The sequence below is a fragment of the Notamacropus eugenii genome, chromosome 4, assembly GCF_028372415.1.
Source record: "Notamacropus eugenii isolate mMacEug1 chromosome 4, mMacEug1.pri_v2, whole genome shotgun sequence".
Lineage (NCBI taxonomy): Eukaryota > Metazoa > Chordata > Mammalia > Diprotodontia > Macropodidae > Notamacropus > Notamacropus eugenii.
In genome coordinates this window covers 227,630,680-227,650,124 of record NC_092875.1, presented here as the reverse complement: position 1 = coordinate 227,650,124, position 19,445 = coordinate 227,630,680, and the positions used below count along the sequence as shown (strand labels likewise).

At 36.7% G+C, this 19,445-nt stretch overlaps 1 long non-coding RNA gene across 1 annotated transcript in view; it reads right to left on the bottom strand.

The window, feature by feature from the left end:
- Nucleotides 1-866: 866 nt before the first annotated feature.
- The window catches only part of LOC140498361 (uncharacterized), a 42,053-nt gene continuing 23,474 nt past the window's right edge, over nt 867-19,445 (bottom strand). Inside the window, exon 3 of the long non-coding RNA XR_011965076.1 lies at nt 867-1,385. This is a non-coding gene — a long non-coding RNA (uncharacterized lncRNA). The remainder of the gene's footprint in view (nt 1,386-19,445) is intronic.

Sequence of the window (19,445 nt, the reverse complement as noted above, 5' to 3'; positions counted from 1 at the left end):
TATGTTAGTGGTCAGGCAGTTTGGAAGCTATTTGTTGATTTTTTATTTCTTTGAAATTTTAACTTTGATTTTCTCTGATACCTCTGCTTGATTAAAGTGATTGTTGGCCCCTCAAAAGTTGCCTTTCTTTTTATGAATGCAGATCTAGGAACCTGTGATAGCAGATCCCCCTGTGTATGCTGGGATGCTTACTGATATACAGTGAAATTCAAGATTTTGAGGGCAGGGACTTTTGTTTCACTTTATCTTTAGGACCCCAGAAATAAATAAACACACTCACTTTTTTGGCAGGGATGATGTGGTATGGTCGTAGATCTGGACCTATTGTTTTACTTATGTAATGAACTTATGTAATGTGCCTGTGAGTAGTGCAATGAATTGTCCATGGTCACACAACCATGAAGGCAAGGCTCGTGCTCAGGTGTCCCTGACTCCAAGTGTGACCCATTATTCACTCAGTTACTTTGTCCCTCCACCTTGTACAATGTAGCTGTTTAGAAAATGTTTGTTGAATTGAATTACGATACATGAAATGATAACATCTTTTTTGTTAATTTATTAAAAGCTATGTGGGGGGAGGGGGTCAGAGGAAGGCCATTTCACTTCCAGTTGCCAATCGAGAAGTAATAATATACTTGTCAAAGTGAGAAGAATATAATTAGGGAGTAAACCCTTAGAATATAAACTTAGAATGTAAGTTTCTTGAAGTCAAGAATTATTTTATTTTTGTCTTTGCATCCCCAAGTACCAAGCATGGTGACCAACACAAAATAGGTGCTTCACAAATGTTTGTTGAGTCATTGACGTGACAAAATCTCTGCCAGGATTTTAATGGCACACGTTCAATTTTATAACGCAGACTGTGAGAGAGGTGGTATAAGCAGTATTTTCTCCATTTTACATTTGGTAAAATGAGGCTAGAAAAATATAAACTAACTCTTCAAAAATACATTGTTAGAAATTAGTGGTGTCATAATCCAAACTTAGTTCTCCTTTTTATTAAGTTCATTGCTGTTTCCATTCCACAAGGGGCAAATAAACACAGGTGTGGTGGGGTACTGGAAATGAAACTCAGGGATTCCATTCACATCTACTTGAAGGAAAGAGTAGATATTTCAACCAGCATCCCATTCCTTTGAGTTCTGTTGTACCCTTTGTGGGCTAGTCTTACCAGTTACCAAATTCAGAGTATAGTATGTGAGAGAGCAGAGAAGTACATGGTCTGGTAGAGCTCCAAGAAATTTACAATAGCCTGATTGTCATGGTCTTGTTTTTCAATTTCATCTCTCTCCATGTTGTGTATTGCTGGTCCTTCAGGGAAGATAGTCAGGAACTCATGTGCACCACTATTTCTCTGGGCATCTTATATGGTCAAAGGTCAGACTCTATATATGCCAAGACAAAGAATTTAGTTAAGAGATGAACAGAACGGTGATAACATACTTGAAAATCTGGTGTCTGATCACAACTGATTGTCCATGACCAAGTTCAGTGTAACCTCTCTCCACATTCATCTCTACCACTGAGAAAGTTAGCTAAGTCAAGATAGGTGCCGAGACATGCCAATTCTAAGTGAACCACTCCCCTTTATCTAGCTATACAGAAAGGTGCAGTGTATTTGTAAACAAGTTGGGCTATAAATGATCAAAAAATTGCAGATAGTAACTACCAATGTGAATTTACAGCCAAAGTGGTCTTTGCAAGGTATCTCACTCTACTTCCCATTGTTTCTTCAGTAATCTCTCTCCTTCAGTCTAAACTTGTCACAGTATTAACCACTATGGACAGAGAGAAGGGTGTTGGAATGGTTTTTCCTGATCTATGTACCTTTGCAATTGATTAGATTGAAGTTCTTGTATTCAATTGGACAGAATTGTTAATGGAGGCAGGAAGTTCCTTGCTGAACAGATATTCATAGTTAAAGATGAGTTCTGTGTCATTTGGGAGAGCCTCCAGGGAAATAGGGATTATGTAACCCTAAACTGGGTTTTAGGCAGCAAATCTGGTTATTAGTTCATTACACTGATGAATCCCAGAAGTCCTAGCATATTTTAGGTAGGAAGGAGTAAGAGGTAGTTAGCATTTCCAGGAAAGTATTAGGTGAGCTTCTTTTTATTTTTAATTAATTATTTTTTAGTTTTCATCATTCACTTTTACAATATTTTGAGTTCTAAATTTACCCCTTCCTTTCCTTCTCTCCCTCCCCAAAATTGCAAGCAATCTGATATAGGGTATACACGTACAATCATATTAAACATATTTCTCCATTAGTCATGTTGCAAAAAAAGAATAAGAACAAAAGGGGAAAACCATAAGAAAGACAAAAAAATGCATTCAGACTCCATAGTTCTTTCTCTGCTTTTCTTTTCTTTTCTCATTTTCCATCAGGAGTCTTTTGGAACATTGCATTGCTGAGAAGAGTTAAGTCTATCAAAGCTGGTCATTGCACAATGTTGCTGTTACCGTGAACAATGTTCTCCTGGTTCTGCTCACTTCATTCAGCATCAGTTCATGTAAATCTTTCCAGATTTTTCTGAAATCCACCTTCTCATCATTTCTTATGGAACTATCATCTTCCATTACATTCATATAACTACAGCTTATTCAGTCATTCATCAATTGATAGTCATTGCCTCAATTTCCAGTTCTTAGCCATCACAAAAAGAGCCGCTATAAACATTTCTGTACATGTGGGCCCTTTTCCATATTTTATGATGTCTTTGGGATATAGACCTAGCAGTGGTTAGATGACTTTCAAGATTACCTGGCCAAGAGACCAGATTGGGGGCAATTTAAGGGTCCCTTTGGTAGAAGAGGAAGTATCATCATTTGGGCAGAGGTAATAAATCAGGCAGGAAAAAATAGAAGAAAGCTAAAAGTCCACACATTTGGATGCCCAAAGGAGGACCCAGTGCTGCAGATATGAGAATGTATAGCTCAGCTTTAATTCTGGTGTAAGGATCAGTTCAGTACTGTGGTCAACCTATGTGAGCTCACACTACCAATTTGGAGATAGGGAAATAAATCCAGTGAGTATTGAAATGAAAATGCTTAACTAGGAGGATAATATCTTCCAGAATTCAGGTGGGGCACATGGGAGGACATAGGAGTTTTCCTGTCTTGTTTTACCCTTGCAGCAGCATATTTTAAGGCACCAAAGAAGGGCAAAATAGAGTCATTTTCTGATAGATTCTGAGGCATGAAGGAATTTCTATTTTCTGGAGTTGGATGTGCAAATAGAAAGCTCTTCTCTGCTCAAAGATAATAACCAACCATGTGATAGCTGAGGAAGGCTAAAATTGGGTGGAGGGACTGGTCTAGTAAAAAAATGTTTGCTACCCACTCACCACTACTACTTAGCAGGCAGATGGCTGTAGAGGACAAGTAGTTCTGGGAATAGCTGATATGAAGATTAGTGAAGATAGTATTTGGATTGTCATGGTAATGATACCTCAAACTCCATATTCCATGGGAAGTGAGTATGTGTAGGTCCCCAAACAGAAATCTCTTCAACCTCAGCTGTGAGGAATCTCCCCCACAGAAGTTAGCTATAATTAAAGCCTAAGTGCCCAAGGTACATTTGGATTACTTGGATTTATGTGAGTTATTTATCAAAAGGGAAGCTGCCCCAATCAGGCTATAATCACTCCATGGATCTGCATACTAGGGCATCAGCATCCTCTCCAGAGATCTCTCTTCAAAATGAATAAATCAAACAGCCTGAGGAATATATTTTCAGGAGAAACTATCTTAGTCACCAGCAGGAATAGCCCTTTAATTTATGTTAATGAAAAGAATTGTGCCCTGCTTCTGGCTGTGGAGAACCCAGTGAAACAATTATTCAAAGATGTATCCATTTTTTCTCCCTACAATACCCTAGGAAAGTAGGGTGGTAGGAGTGAGAATGCAGCTTCCATGCTAAAAGTACAGTTATTATTTTTAAACGTACTGGTATATTACAATCCTGTAAGAATTAGGAGAATTAGCCCTTATGGCTGGACGAAACTCTAACATTTCAGAAACTTCACTGATGCTGTCAGAATATCATGGCAGACCTTCTGAATCAACTTCTTGTGAGACACTTTGATGACATTTTGATATTCTTCTACCAGAAGAAGGTCACATGTTTCATTCAAAGCAAGCACTACCCCAGTTGTAGAAACATGGCTTCTCTTCTAAGATACAGAAGTATGCCTTCCATCAACCTCTGATAACCTTTCTCAAATTTATTTGGGGCTCAAGCTAATTATCAATGAATTCAGAATCCACAGCGATCTATGGAACTGGATGGCACTCTGCAGAGGGAAGACATTGCAACATTCACTGAAAATTATAAATCTCTGCCAGGTGTTTATAGTAGACACTCACCATAGGAAAAAAAATCACTTGACTTTCAAGAAAGAATGAGCTTGACTAGAGATTTTATGAAGAAGGTCTTTAAAATGGCATTTTGACAGCTCTCTTTTTATGCCATATGAACCTGTACATATGTAATAGGGCTTTGTCACATGCCAAGATCATTTAAAATGGAGGCACCTATACTGGAGAAACAAAGGACCTGTTTCTTGGAGAAAATATCCTGCACTGACTTTTTACATGGTCGAGGTCAGCCTCTGTATTTGTATATATATACAAATGTCTGCATCTTTAAACATATCAGACTAGGCCAGTCCCTCTTACTTTTCTTAGACAGTGGTGTCCTAGGGTGAAGGACTCTTTTACTCATTGAGTACTATCAGCAGTGACTGAGGAAAAGACTGAGGGTTCTTTCCCTTTCCAGTATGCCAGATAACCCTGAAAAAACAGCGTTGGCATTTTAATTAATTTATTTACTTTCTCCAATTCGGCTCTATGTGCAGTAGAGAGAATCCTTAGATTTTGAAGCTCAAGCCATGATGATGATTGAGACAAGAATTCCAGGATAGAGGCTGCAGCCAGCCTGCCAGAGAAACCACAGAAGCTGGGACCCTGGGACACAAGCTCAAGGTGGGCTTTGGACTTATAGCTTACTGGTATTGTTATTATTTAAGAACTGAGTTAAGCAATGAACCTAATTTCCCTCCTTTCTCCAAAGGCCAAAGTACTATAGAAAGAATTAATTCCTCCCACATTCAGAGGGGAAATGTTAGCATGTTTGTTGTTGTTATACCTTTGAAGTATATTTTCCTTTGTAAAAGCTAACATGTTAGGTGGTTGAATGGAATCAAGGTGTTTGGACCCTATAGTCTGGGAGCACACAAAAGGTGGGGGCTAAAGACCCTATCCCCCAAGGTGACCTGGAGAACACTGATAGTGGGATAAAAGGTAAGTACACTTCAAGCAGTAAGGGCCAGTGTAGTCAGTGCATCATGACTGAGAAAGACTTAGGACTTGTGAAGAATAATCCCACTTAGGTAAAGAATAGAAATCTTCTTTCAAGTCACGAGAAAGTGCCCTCCTTCCTCTTTAGACCTATACAATTGACGCATCTTGCATTATCATTAGAATGATGTATTTTGCTTCTCCACAATGAGGTCATCTGCCTTTTTCCTCCTCAATTTGAATGCCTTGCTCAAATAAAAGAAAATGCCTTGGCTTAGCTCAAGAACTATTTGCTTTAGTTTGAGCTTTTCTCTGCTCCATTATAGTTGCACAATTTTTGGGCATAAAAAGAAAATGTAGAGGCTTCAAGCTATACCAAGAAATATTAAAAGAGTCAACATAAGGCTTCCAATATGGTTCATAGAATTCCTATGGAGAATGAGGTAGAAAAGAATTACACTAAATGAGGAGGAATGAATGGGTTGCAATCTACAATGGTGGAGTAAGTTCCATACCCATATGATTATGGATCCATCAGAATATTAAAATGTCATTTAACCTTCTGAGCCTCAGTTTTCTTGAAAGTAATATTGATATAATTATGCTTGAATCAGATGAGATGATGTGTATAGTAGAAAGAATTTTGCAAACTGTAAATTACTTTACAAATATCAGTTATTATTACCACCCTTCAGTGTAATGCAACTGCAGCAAAGCAAAATATACATAAAACTTTTAATCAGAAAATGATTAAAAGTAATGGAATTCTATTTATGGTAAAAGGAAATGAAATCATTAGGAGAAGTGTTTGAGGGAATATATTACTGGGGAGCCATGATAGAAAAGCTATTTTAATGATACAGGAAAGATCTTTCAAAAAAATTCAATAAACATTAATTTAGTACTTAATATATACAAAGCATAGTACTAAGGGCAGGCAAAGATGTTCTCCTTTCAAATAGTTTCCATATTGTTGTTGCTTGTCCTTCATTTGCAAAGAAGACCAATGACATCATGGTGGGTGATATCTTGACTCTTGAGTGAGTTGGATTTAAGTGAGGTAGAGTTGCATAATGTTGTCAGTCTCATTCTCTCTTCCAGAGTCATTGAAGCCCAGTGGCAAGACAAAAAATGACTGCTGATAATCCAGGATGCAGTGGATGACCTTGGTGTCTTTGATATCTCACCAAGCTCTAAGTTCTCTAGAGAACCTGCTTCAGTTGCCTTCATGACCATTGGGATAAATTGTTCTCATCCACCCATTCTGTCCAGAGAAGTCTTCAGGTGCTTGGGGTAGGCATCCCCTTAACAAACTGATAGGTTTGAAGCCTGTTGACTTCCCTTAACCTGGTTTAGTCCATCTTCTGAGACAGTTTTACTAGGATGTGGCTGCTGCACATTCACTCTCACTTGTGACTACAAGGTTTCCAATATGTGAAGGAAACAAATCATACACAAAGAATTATAAAATATAGCATAGGAGAAATGCAAAAGGGCATGGGACATTACTTCTGGCTGTGGAAAAGGCAAAAGAGTGAGTGAATTAGGGAAGGACTGACAAAGTGGTCTGGAAGGAAATTCAAGATGGGTGGATTTCCAATAAGTGGAGATTTTAGTCCAGAAGCATTCTAGGCTTTGGAGATGTGAAAGATGGAGGCAGCAGCAGGCTGTGATGAAAAAAAAAAACAACCCTGGGTCTGTACTTATATGACTGGCTACTTTGAATTATGGCTTGACTACTTATTAGCCCTTTGATCATGAGTAGGTCATATCAACCTTCTGGCCCTTGACTTGAACAATCTAAATAAGCATTGTTGTGTGTTGTCTGATTTTGTTTTACTTTGTAGTAAAGGACTGACTTTGGCTGGTCTGGTGTTTCAGGTTCAGAACAAGGATGTCATGCAATGCCTACAAACCATGTAACAGTTAAAAACAACAACAACAAAAATTTGCTTGACCCTAATGAGGAAAAGAAATCCTATCAGCTTCTTTGCCTCTTTATTGCCTGTGAGTGGCTCATGCATTTCCAGAAGTCACTGATCCACTGGTCAGAAAGCTGAAGGAAAAACTGCCAACATTTTGTGACCTGGCTTTTTGTCATTGGACCAACAGGAAGGCATGCCAATAGCTTGACCCTTAGGCCTGTGGACCAATCGTATAACAAGGATGACTTGAATACCTTCTAAGGAAAAAGTGGCTAAACTATGTGGCAGACATTGAGCCTACACCAGGGTCAGATTAAATGATCTCTAAGGTTCCACCTAGCTTTAGATGTCTTCTTAGTTCTAGTTATAATCTAAATGTCAGGGAATGATGAGTAGTCTGGTTTGATAAGACCATCAAATGCATGAGTGGTTGTAGTGTGAAGAAAAAATGGAAAATGAATTCACTTCTTTGAGTCCTCATTTCCATATTTATGAAATAAGTTCCATAATAGTCATACCCACTCTCACAAGGGTGTTGTTAGGAGTAAATAAGATGACAGGTAGATTATAGATAGGTATTAGACAGCCATGAATGTCCAGCTAAGTATTGTTACAGGAGAATATTTTCTAACTCCTAATAATGAAATTCTTTGTAATAACCTTGGACTATGAAAATACTTAGTAAAATGAACTCTTGTTTCAGTTTAAGTTAAATTGGTTTCTAGCAGGGGAGTATAAAGGAGGAGGATTAGAAAGAAACTTCGACATGAGGTCAAAAGATTGGGGGTTCAAATTCTGACCGCCATTTCCTAGCTATGTGATATTCAGCAAATCACTTCAACTTGTGGATTTGTTTTTTCTTTAAAACTCAGATAATAATGCTTCTGTCACCTAGTTTACAGAGTTTTGTGGCAATTAACTGAGGTAACATCACTAAAGAAGCACTTTGTGGTATTGTTATTCTTAGAACTGATTTAAGTTTCCTTGGGCTGTCTCCAGGGGCACCACGGCTACCACAAAGTATTGTTTAGGAATGACAACTTCAGTTGGAAATGTGGCGTGTTTGCAAACTCAGTGAAAAGACAATCTCTGTTTACGTGTAGTCTACTGTAACATACACAACAGGGAGCTATCACACTGTAAATATGTAATTGTCACTGAATGAAAATGTTAGCACCACGAATTTATAGTGAATTTTTAAAAAATCCCTGCTTAAATGCAAGCACAGAAAGGGTAAAATCCTTAATCTTTAGGGTCACTCAGATATCAAAATGGGATTATTAATCCAGATTAGAGATGGTGGGCCAGAAGCTCTGTGACTCTAAACTATAAGTAGAATCTTGGATTCAACCCCCTGAGTCAGCTCACATCAAGGTGGGCTAGTAGTTTTGTGCTTCTGACTCTAAAGCAGGGTCTAGGACTCAAGCTGAGAGGGAATGATTAGAGAAATTCTATGGGATCAGGGGCTGGCCTAGAGTTGTTGCTTTGACCCTGCAGAATCTTCCAGCTAGATGACACAAGATGGAAACAGTAACTGTCTAATGGAATTTCACACAGGGCCTTATCTACAACTGGGCTTTGGTGTCTAGAAACTCCAGAAGAGGAGCTATCAGACTGTTTAAGACCTACCAAAAGTTTTCAACAACCTAGCTTGAACTTCTCTTGTAGTTCTTCAAGAACACAGCCCTTAATAGCCAGGAAACATAGTGGTAGAACTCTAAATAATACAGACTGAAAACACAGGATTTTCTCCAGGATAGTTTTCTGTACCAAACTTTCTCTGTGTATTCTATCATCCTTTGACTAAATGAAAATGAAGTTCAGGTGATACCTACTTCCTCCACCTCTTCTTCACTTCATCCATCTTTGGATAGTCGTTTACTTAACGCTTGACACTCACTAGCTGTGTGACCCTGGGCAACCACTTAACCCAAACTGCCTTCTCCTGGGTCATCTCCAGTCATCCTGATGAATATTTGGTCACTGAATTCAGATGGTTCTGGAGGAGAAGTGAGGCTGGTGACCTGCACAGCCCTCCCTCACTTAAAACAAAGTGAAGTGCAAGTCATGTCATTGTTTTTCTGATGGTATGTTCTTCTTTGGCAATGAAGGACGAACACACACTTGCATTCTGACATTATGTGAAAATTAGGTTGGTACTCCATATGTCTTAAACCCTAGTTTTCTTCTTCCTTTCTTACACGGTATAATTTTTCCTCCCTCCCCTTCCTTTCCTTTTTTAAGATCATGTATCTGCTGTACTAATGCAGATACAGGATGGGTCTGTAAGTAGCCTGAAAGTATCTATTAAGTGACTACTGTGTGCCAGGTACTATACTAAGTACTGAGGATATAAGGAAAAGCAAGACCATGTTTTCCCTCAAAGGACAGGGATACATCTTAAAAAATTGTATTTCTGTCTCCTATCACAGCACCCTTCAGAACATTGGCATTGAATACGAACTTTGCTATTAAATGTTAGTGGAATTGCATTTCATTGTAGTGCTCTTTAGGCAGATTACAGCTTCCCCACTCATATTGGTACATGGATCTATGTGTCAGATTTGCAGCTACCTAGCAATTTCTAATGGTAATAGAAAAAAATTGCAGACACCCCTACAATAACACTTGTATATCTGGTTTCTATTGACTTGATGATTCTAATTCAGTAACACTTTAAATGAATTTTTATATTATAAACTACGTCAGTCATTCAATAAGCAATTGTTACCTGTGTCCTGTGTTCTGGACACTGTGCTAAGTAATGGAGAAAGAAATGTAGAAGTAAAACCGATATAAATATTTTCTAATGGAGGCAGCAGTACATAGAGGTAAGTGTGGCAAAGAAGTGATATTTTGTTGCACTGGTGAACAGGAGAGAGGATTGTTATGCCCTGTTAAAGACCAGTGACAGAGTTGATATGATTATGGTTGAGGAACTAGAAAGGGGATGGAGGGAGGAAGGGTGATGGTGCAAAGAGTGCCTAGAATGTGGCAGTTATTCAGATCTAGATACAGTGTGCTACTGAGGCAACTACAAATCAAGACAATGAGGCCTTAATGTAATAACATCAGTCAAGAAAGTGCTGAGTCCTCCAGGGCTTGGATTCAGAAGTGATATGATAATTGGTGAGAAGTTCAAGGAGTTAAATTACTATCTCCAAATTCTGATTTTGTCATCAGGTTCAAGTAATGAGAAAGGCTATTGAAAATGAAGCACTGGGACTTAGAGTACACATTTGGAGTATACCAGCTCTGCTGCTCTTGAATGATCAGCATTAAGCCTAAATGAGGGTTTTTATATAGAATCAGGAAAAAAAAAATATTGTTCCCAAATGTTAATTAGCTTTAGTACTGAATGAATCCACAATTGGTATTGGTTGAATCATTATTAGTTAAACAGAATGGTTTTACCTGGGAAATTATTCCATTAATACTGGCATATTACACTTAAAAAGGCAAAATATAGTTGAATTCTGAAGTCATTGTAAAAAAGAATCTGGGAACCTTTGCGGGCAAATCTTTGTTAAGAAAAACAAGGGTTGTGGTCTGTAGTCCACCTGGTATGATCTAAGACCCTAACCTGTAAGACTCACAATTATTTAGTTTTCTTGATTCATGTTTAACGAGAAAAAGAAAAAAGGGAGGAGCTGCTATTGTGTAAGTTAGTTCTCTTTTACTCAAGCAAGCTCTTGCAAAAAAGAGGGTACTCTTTCACGAGAAGCTCAGGGTAAACAACTACATTTTAATGTAAAGGTGATTAATGTAGTCAAGATGATTAATACAGTCACACACATTACAATGATTGTAGCTGCGCTGTTATACTCCTTATAATGATTATAATTATACTCCTTAAGTCAACAAACTCAGGAACTTCCCAGGGACTACATCATAGTTTTGTTACACACAGGCTTTTAGTTTTTTTGTTTTGTTTTGTTTTGTTTTTTTAATATGGGACTATGTTCTTACTATAAATCACACACTTATTCCTTATCCTATAGTTTTATAGCTGATAAATAATTACAGAACAAGGCATTCAAGGCATTGATTATTTATTTTTTCCATTTCATACTTGATGTAGTCTGGTTGGATCCACCTAAGAGAGAAGACTCTCACACAGAGGGTATGCATATACAGAAACATCTGCCATGACTGGTTAAGTGAAGCCATTGACATCAAAGGATCATTCATTTATTCATTTATTTATTTGTTTATCTTTACCAAACCTTGCATTTGTTTTATTTTAATTTACTATTGATTGAGTATTCAAAATGTTTGGAGTCTGCTTACCCTGTATTAGTCACAGGGATAAGGACCCTCCAGCCTCAATTCCCTCTATTTCCTCAAGTGCAGCCCTTTGATAGAATCTAAACTTCAAAGAACAAATTCCCTTTAAAGGATTTGTTTTGTAAAACTTAGACTTAGTCAAAAGGCCACATCCAACATAATTTATACATTTGTAAAGGGCTCTAGTGTCTTTTGCCTATCTCAGTGTAAAATCCTACAGATCCTTCTCTTACCCTCGCCATCATCTTCCTCAACTAGAAGACTTCAAGGCAAATATGGTTAATGGAGACTGTAAAATATGCTTGCTTCTTCTCTCAGAACCAGTCCTAAGATCATGGGTGGTAGTAAGGCAGTCTGGTATATGGCCCTCCAATATCCTTTCCCCAAAATTTGGTTTCTCGATTAGTTACAAAAGCCATAATTATGCCAAATTGAGTGTGAGGATCAGTTTCTTTTAACTTGGAATTTAGTACTAGACTGAGAGATTTATAATTCTTATAAACTGCAAGAAATAAAATGAAATCATATTTGTAAAATGCCTTGCAAACCTTCAAGGACAATATAAATACTAGCTATTACTATTGTTTAGGGCAAGATGAGTCTGTCACACATTCGTTAGCAAAGAAAATTACACGGGAAGTTATGAGACTAATTAAAAATGGTTGAAAGTCGGAAAGAATCTAAAATAAAGCTATTTATATTAAATTTCGATTTATAACAAACTTTTTCAGTGAAGTAGTTAGGAACACATATATGTTTACAGTTATGTAGTTAACGCTGTAAAATACTGAAAAAGATAGTTTCAAGCAATTGGCATATATTAAGAAAAAAAATATCATTTGTTTAGTACACGAAATAAGACCTTCCAGAAAACTAAAGGAACGAAGAACAACATTTTGCTTCCTCACATACTACCTAGCCCCCATTTTCTGGACAATTCTATTTCCATTTGATATGCTACTGATATGAACTTAGAAGTCTATTTAGCAGGGTTGGGTAATGATAAAGTATTGAAAAAAAAATAGGCCTTTAAGGAAAAAAAAAGAAAAAAAATAGACCTTTAAGAAAAAAAGAGTCCAGGAGCCAAGATGGCAGAGTAAACTGTATGTGCTCTCATACTCTCTGTGTTGACCTTGAAAAATCCAGAGAATATTTTCCCAGGAAAATCCTGGAATAGTGGAGCCAGCAGAAGGGGTATAGCAGTCTTTTCAGCTCAGAAGGCTAGGGAGATCAACAGGAATAGTACCTCTTGCTGTGGCTGAAGGGGTCCTTCAGTGCAAGACTGCAGGTAGCCAGTAAGCCTCAACTTAGCAGACCAGGAGGAGATCCTGAACCCCAGGGGGATAAAGTCAGTAAGTGCCAACATCAGGACCCCAGGTGTGCCTTAGCACAGTCAGGGGAATTGAACAGACACTAGCACAGAAGTGGGTTCACCAACCACTGAGCCTGCCTGTGCTCTAGCTCAGCCCTAGGGGAGGAGAAGACCTCCTATGGCCAGACTATACCTCCCCCATACTTCATGCCCTGACCTTCAGAGGAACCCCAGGGTAAACTCAGAAAGACTTCAAGTGGCCTTGGCACACCAGTCAGCTCAGCACCAGGTGAACTACAACATTATATACCTTCCAGCTGAAAGAACCAGAGGTCACAACACACAAAGCCAGTAAACAGTCCTCCAGCTCGCAACATGAGAAATGTGGGACAAAGTCTCTGGTGCCCCAGAAGCAGGGATCCACTTTAAAAGCCAGGAAAAAGGCAATGAGCAAGAAGCAAATTGGAAAAGCAAAGACCATAGAATCTTTCTAGGGGAAAGGGAAGATCAAAATACAAATTCAGAGGACAATAGGACTGACAATATAGCCACATCTGAAATCTGAAAAGGGAACATGAATTGGTCTCAAGTCCAAAAAGCATTCTTGGAAGAGCTCAAGAAGGATTGTAGAAGGCAAATTAGAGAGGTAGAAGAAAAAGTGACCAATGATTGTAAAAATAAAATTGGCAAAATGAAGAATATATTCACTGAAGAGAACAGGTCCTTAAAAGGTAAAATTGGTCAAATGGATAAGGAGGTACAAAAATCTAACTGGGAAGATTGAACAAATGGAAAAGGAGGCAAAAAAGTTAACTGAAGAAAACAATTTTTAAAAATTAGAATTGGGCAAGTAGGAACAAATGACTCTATGAGACATCAAGAATCAAACAAAATCTAAAGAATGAAAAAATAGAAGAAAATGTAAAGTAACTCATTGGAAAAACAACCAACTCAGAAAATAGATTCAGAAGAGAAAATCTAAAAATTATTGGTCTACGGGAAAGTCATGATGAAAAAAATAGCCTGGAAAATATCTTCCAAGATATCATCAAGGAGAACTGCACTGATATCCTAGATTCAAAGGGAAAAATAGTATTTGAAAGAATCCACTGATCACCTCCTGAAAGAGATCTCAAATTGCAGATGACAGGAAATATTGTTGCCAAATTCCAGAACTATCAAGTTAAGGAGAAAATATTGTAAGCAGACAGAAAGAAAGAATTTAAATATCAAGGAACTACAGTCATAATCACACAGGCCCTTGCAGCTTCTACATAAGAAGACTGGAGGGATTGGAATATGATATTTTGTAAGGCAAAGGAGCTTAGACTACAACCAGAGATCAATTACCCAGCAAAACTGAAAATAGTATTTCAGGAAAGCAGATGGATATTCAATGACATAAGGAATTTCCATACCTCCCTGATGGAAAGACCAGAACTTAGTAGAAAATGTGATCATCAAATACAAGACTCAAGAGAGGCATAAAGAGGTAGACAGGGAAAAAATTGTTATCCAACATGCACAAACTGTTTACATCCCTATATAGGAGGAAGATAATGTTTAATCTTGAAAACTGTATACTTATTATGACATTCAAAAGGGATATACATAGAGGGAGTGAATATAAATTAACTGATGTGATGATAAAAAGCATAATTAAAGGTGTGAAGGGATTGTAACAGGGAAAGAGGATAGGAGGATGCAGAAAAAGGTGAATTACATCATAGGAAGAGGCACAGAAACACATTATAGTAGAGAGAAAGAAAAGAGGGAAAGGAGCATTGTTTGACTTTTATTCTCATCAGATTTGGTTCAAGGAGGGAATAACATAGTTAAGCAAAGAAATTTAATTTGACCTACAGACAGTAAGAAGGGAAAGGGGAAAGAAAAGGGAGGAGGTGGTTAGAAGGGAGAGAAGGAGTAGTAAGGGAAAAGGAAAAGAAAAGGGGCGTTTGATACAACGGAGGGAAGAGTGAGAGAGGCAGTGGTCAAAAGTAAAACTCTTGAGGAAGGGAAGGGAGAAATGAAAGCATAAATGGGGAAGAGGATGGAGAGAAAGACACAGATAGTAATCATAACTATGAATGTGAATAGGATGAACTCTCCCATAAAACAGAAGTGGATAGCAGAGTGGATTAAAAACATAATCCTACAATATGTTGTTTACAAGAAAGACATTTGAAATAGGAGAATATTCACAGGGTAAAGGCAAAAGGTTAGATCAGAATATAGTATGCTTCAGATGATGTAAAAAAATGCAGGGGGTAGCAATCCTAATCTGAGCAAAGCAAAAGCAAAAATAGATCTAATCCAAAGGTATAAGGAAGGAAACTATATCCTGTTAAAAATGTGCTACAGACAATGAAATAATATCATTATTAAAATACATGCACCAAGTAGTATAGCATCCAAATTCTTAGAGGAGAACTTAAGGCAGTTACAGGAAGAAATAGACAGCAAAACTATACTAATGGGGGACTTCAATCTCCCCCTTTCTGAATTTGATAAATGTAATCACAAAATAAATAGGAAAGAAGTTAAAGAGGTAAATAGAATTCTGGATAAGGTATATAGGACAGATCTCTGGAGAAAACTGAATGGGGATAGAAAGGAATATGCATTTTTCTCAGTGATGCATGGCAGAAACATAAAAATTGACCATGTGCTAGGGCATAAAAACCTCACAATCCAGTGCAGAACAGCAGAGAGAGTCAATGTATCATTTTCAGATTATGATGTAATAAAAATTATTATGTAATAAAGAACCTTGGAAAGATAGACAAAATTTAATTGGAAATTAAACAATCTAATCCTAAAGAATGAGTGGATCAAACAACAAATCATAGAAAAAATTAATAACTTTATTCAAGAGAATAATAATGAGACAACCTACCAAAACATATGGGATGCAGTAAAAGTGAATCTTATTGGAAGTTTTATATCTTTGAAGAGTTAAATGACTAAAAATAGAGAAAGAGGAGTTCAATGAATTGGGCATGTGACTGAATAAACTAGAAAAAGAACAAATTGAAAATCTCCTATTAAATACCAAAATAGAAGTACTGAAAACCAAAGCAGAGATTAATAAAACTGATACTAATAAAACTACTGAAATAATAAATAAAAGAGCAGGCTTTATGAAAAAAACCAATAAAATTGATAAACCTTTGTTCAAGTTGATTTAAAAAAAAGAAAGAAGAAAACCAAATTACCAGTATCAAAAATGAAAAGGGTGAACTCACCTCCAATGAAGAGAAAATTAAAACAACATTTAGGAATTACTTTTCCCAACTGTATGTCCATAAATTTTACAATCTAAGTGAAATGGATGAATATTTACAAAAATATAAACTGTCCAGATTAACAGAAGAGGAAGTAAAACATTTAAATAATTCCATCTCAGAAAAAGACATTGAAGAAGCCATCAATGAACTCTCTGGGAAAAAACAAAACCAAACCAAACAGGGCCAGATGGATTTATAAGCAAATTCTATTAAACATTTTAAGAACAATTAATTCTAATACTATACAGATTACTTGGGAAAATTGGTGAAGAAGGAGGCCTAAAATTCTTTTTTATGATACAAATATGGTTCTGATATTTAAACCAAGAAGAGTCAAAACAGAGAAAGAAAATTATAGACCAATTTTCCTAATGAATATAGAATCAAAAATTTTAAATAAGATATTATCAAAAAGATTACAGCAACTTGTCATGAGAATAATACATTATGATCAGGTAGGATTTCTACCAAGAATGCAGGGCTGGTTCAATAGTAGGAAAACTATCAGCCTTATTGATCATATCAACTACAAAACTAACAGAAAACATGTGGTTATCGCAATAGATGCAAAAAAAGCTTTTGACAAAATACAGCACCCATTTATATTGAAAACACTGGAAAGCATGGAAATAAATAGAGCCTTTCTTAAAATACGTAGTAGTTTCAACCTAAAACTGTCAGCAAGCATTATATGTAATGGGGATAATCTAGATGCATTTCCAATAAGATCAGGAGTGAAACAAGGACACCTGTTATCACCATTTGTTCAATGCAATACTAGAAATGTTAGCTTTAGCAATAAGAGAAGAAGAAGTAATTGAAGGAATTAGAATAGGCAAAGAACAAAGTAAGTTATTGCTCTTTGCAGATGATATGATGATATACTTAGAGAATTCCAGAGAATCAAGTAAAAAGCTACTTGAAATAATAATCAACTTTGGCAAAGTTGCAGGTTACAAAATAAACCCACAAAATCATCTTCATTTCTATATATTAAAAAAAAAGCCCAACAGAAAGAGATAGAAGGAGAAATCCCATTTAAAGTTACAGTAGATGCTATAATATATCTGGGAGTCTACCTGCCAAAACGAACATAGGGACTATATGAACACAATTACAAAACACTTTTCATACAGATAAAGTCAGGTCTAAGTAAGTGGAAAAACAACAGTTGCTCAAGGGTAGGTCGAGCTAATATAATGAAAATGACAATTCTACCTAAATTAATTTACTTGTTCAGTGCCATACCAATCAAACTACCAGAAAATTATTTTCTAGAGCTAGAAAAAATAATATTAAAATTCATCTGGAAGAATAAAAGGTCCAAAATATCAAAGAAACTACTGAAAAAAATGGTAGGGAAGGTGGTCTAGCTCTACCAGATCTCAGATTGTATTATAAAACAGCAATCATCAAAACCACTTGATACTGGCTAAGAAACAAAGGGGTAGAGCAGTGGAATATGTTAGTTACTCAAGACACAGTGGTCAATGAATACAGCGATCTACTGTTTGATAAACTCAAAGAGCTCAGTTTCTGGGATAAGAACTCAGTTTGACAAAAATTGCTGGAAAAACTGGTTAACAATGTGGAGAAACCTGGGCGTAGACCAATGTCTGACACCATGCATAAGAATAAAGTCCAGATGGATATATGACCTAGGTATAAATCATTCCCCAATGGATAAATGGTCAAAAGAAATGAACAGGTTGTTTTAAGAGAAAGAAATTAAAGCTATATTTAATCATGTGAAAAAATACTCTAAATCACTAATGATTAGAGAGATGCAAATTAAAACAACTCTGAGGTACCACATCACATCTATCAGATTGGCTAACATGACAAAACAGGAAAATGATAAATGTTGGAGAAGATATGGGAGAATTGGAACACATTCATTTTTGGTGGAGTTATGAGCTGATCCAATTATTCTGAAGAGCAATTTGGAACTCTGCCCAAAGGGCTATAAAAATGTGCATACCATCTGACCCAGCAATACCACTTCTAGGGCTATATCCCAAAGAGATCATAAAAATGGGAAAAGGACACATGTACAAAAATATTTATAGTGGCTCTTTTTGGGGTGGCCAAGAACTGGAAATCGAGGTGATGCTCATCAATTAGGGAATGGCTGTACAAGTTGTGTTATATGAATGTAATGGAATACCATTGTGCTATAAGAAATGACAAAGAGGAGGACTTCAGAATAACTTGGAAACATTCATATGAACTGATGCTGAGTGAAATAAACAGAAACCAGAGAACGTTATACACAGTGATAGCCGCAGTGTGTGAGGACTGCTTCTGATAGACTTAGCCCTTCACAGCAATGCAAGGACCTAAACATTTTCAAAGGATTCTCAGTGTAATATGCCATGCACATCCAGAGAAAGAACTATAGAGTCAGAATGCAGGATGAAGTCAACTATTTTCTCTTTTCTTATGTTTTATTTTGTTTTTCTTGTGGTTTCTCCCATTCATTTTAATTCTTCTATGCAACATGACCAACGTGGAAATGTGTTTAATAAGGATGTATGTGCAGAACCCATATAAGATTGTATGCCCTCATGTGGAGGGAGGGAGTATGGAGGGGGAAAATTTAAAATTTATGGGAGTGATTGTTAAAAACTGAAAACAAATAAATTAATTCACAAAAAAGAAAAAAAATGAATGAATAAATGAACAAAAGAGAGAAGAAAAAAGAAAAACTATGACATAGCAAAAATTAGTATATATAATAAAAGTAGGGTTAAATAGCAGTTATTGACTCTCCCATTCCATGGGAGGTCCATTATATTATTCTTTGGTCTCTTCTCACTTGCTCTCCAAAATTACTTTTAAATATTATTAATAACCCATATGACCCTTGACAAAACACATATGTCACAACAACACAGCTAAATAGAGCATTATTGTACCCATTTTACATATGGAAAAATCAGGACTCAGTGAAGTCTCCTGCTACTGCCATCTCTCTTAATTAAATTTTAATTCCCACCCATAGAGACTAATTTTCACCTCAATAATGCAAAAGTGTCAGCCTGTCTAAGCTCTCCAGAATGGTTGGATCAGCTCACATCCTCTCCAACATTTATCATCTTCCTGTTCTGTCATGTTAGCCAATCTGACATTATGTAACTTGCCCAAAATAAAATAGCCAGTATATGTTGCAATATTGCTTCTAGGACTGCATCCTCAAGAGATCATAAACATGGGAAAAGGTCCCATATGTACAAAAATATTTATAGACACACTCTTCGTGGTGGCCAAAAACTGGAAATCAAGGGGATGCCCATCAATTGGGGAATGGCTGAATAAATTATGGTATATAAA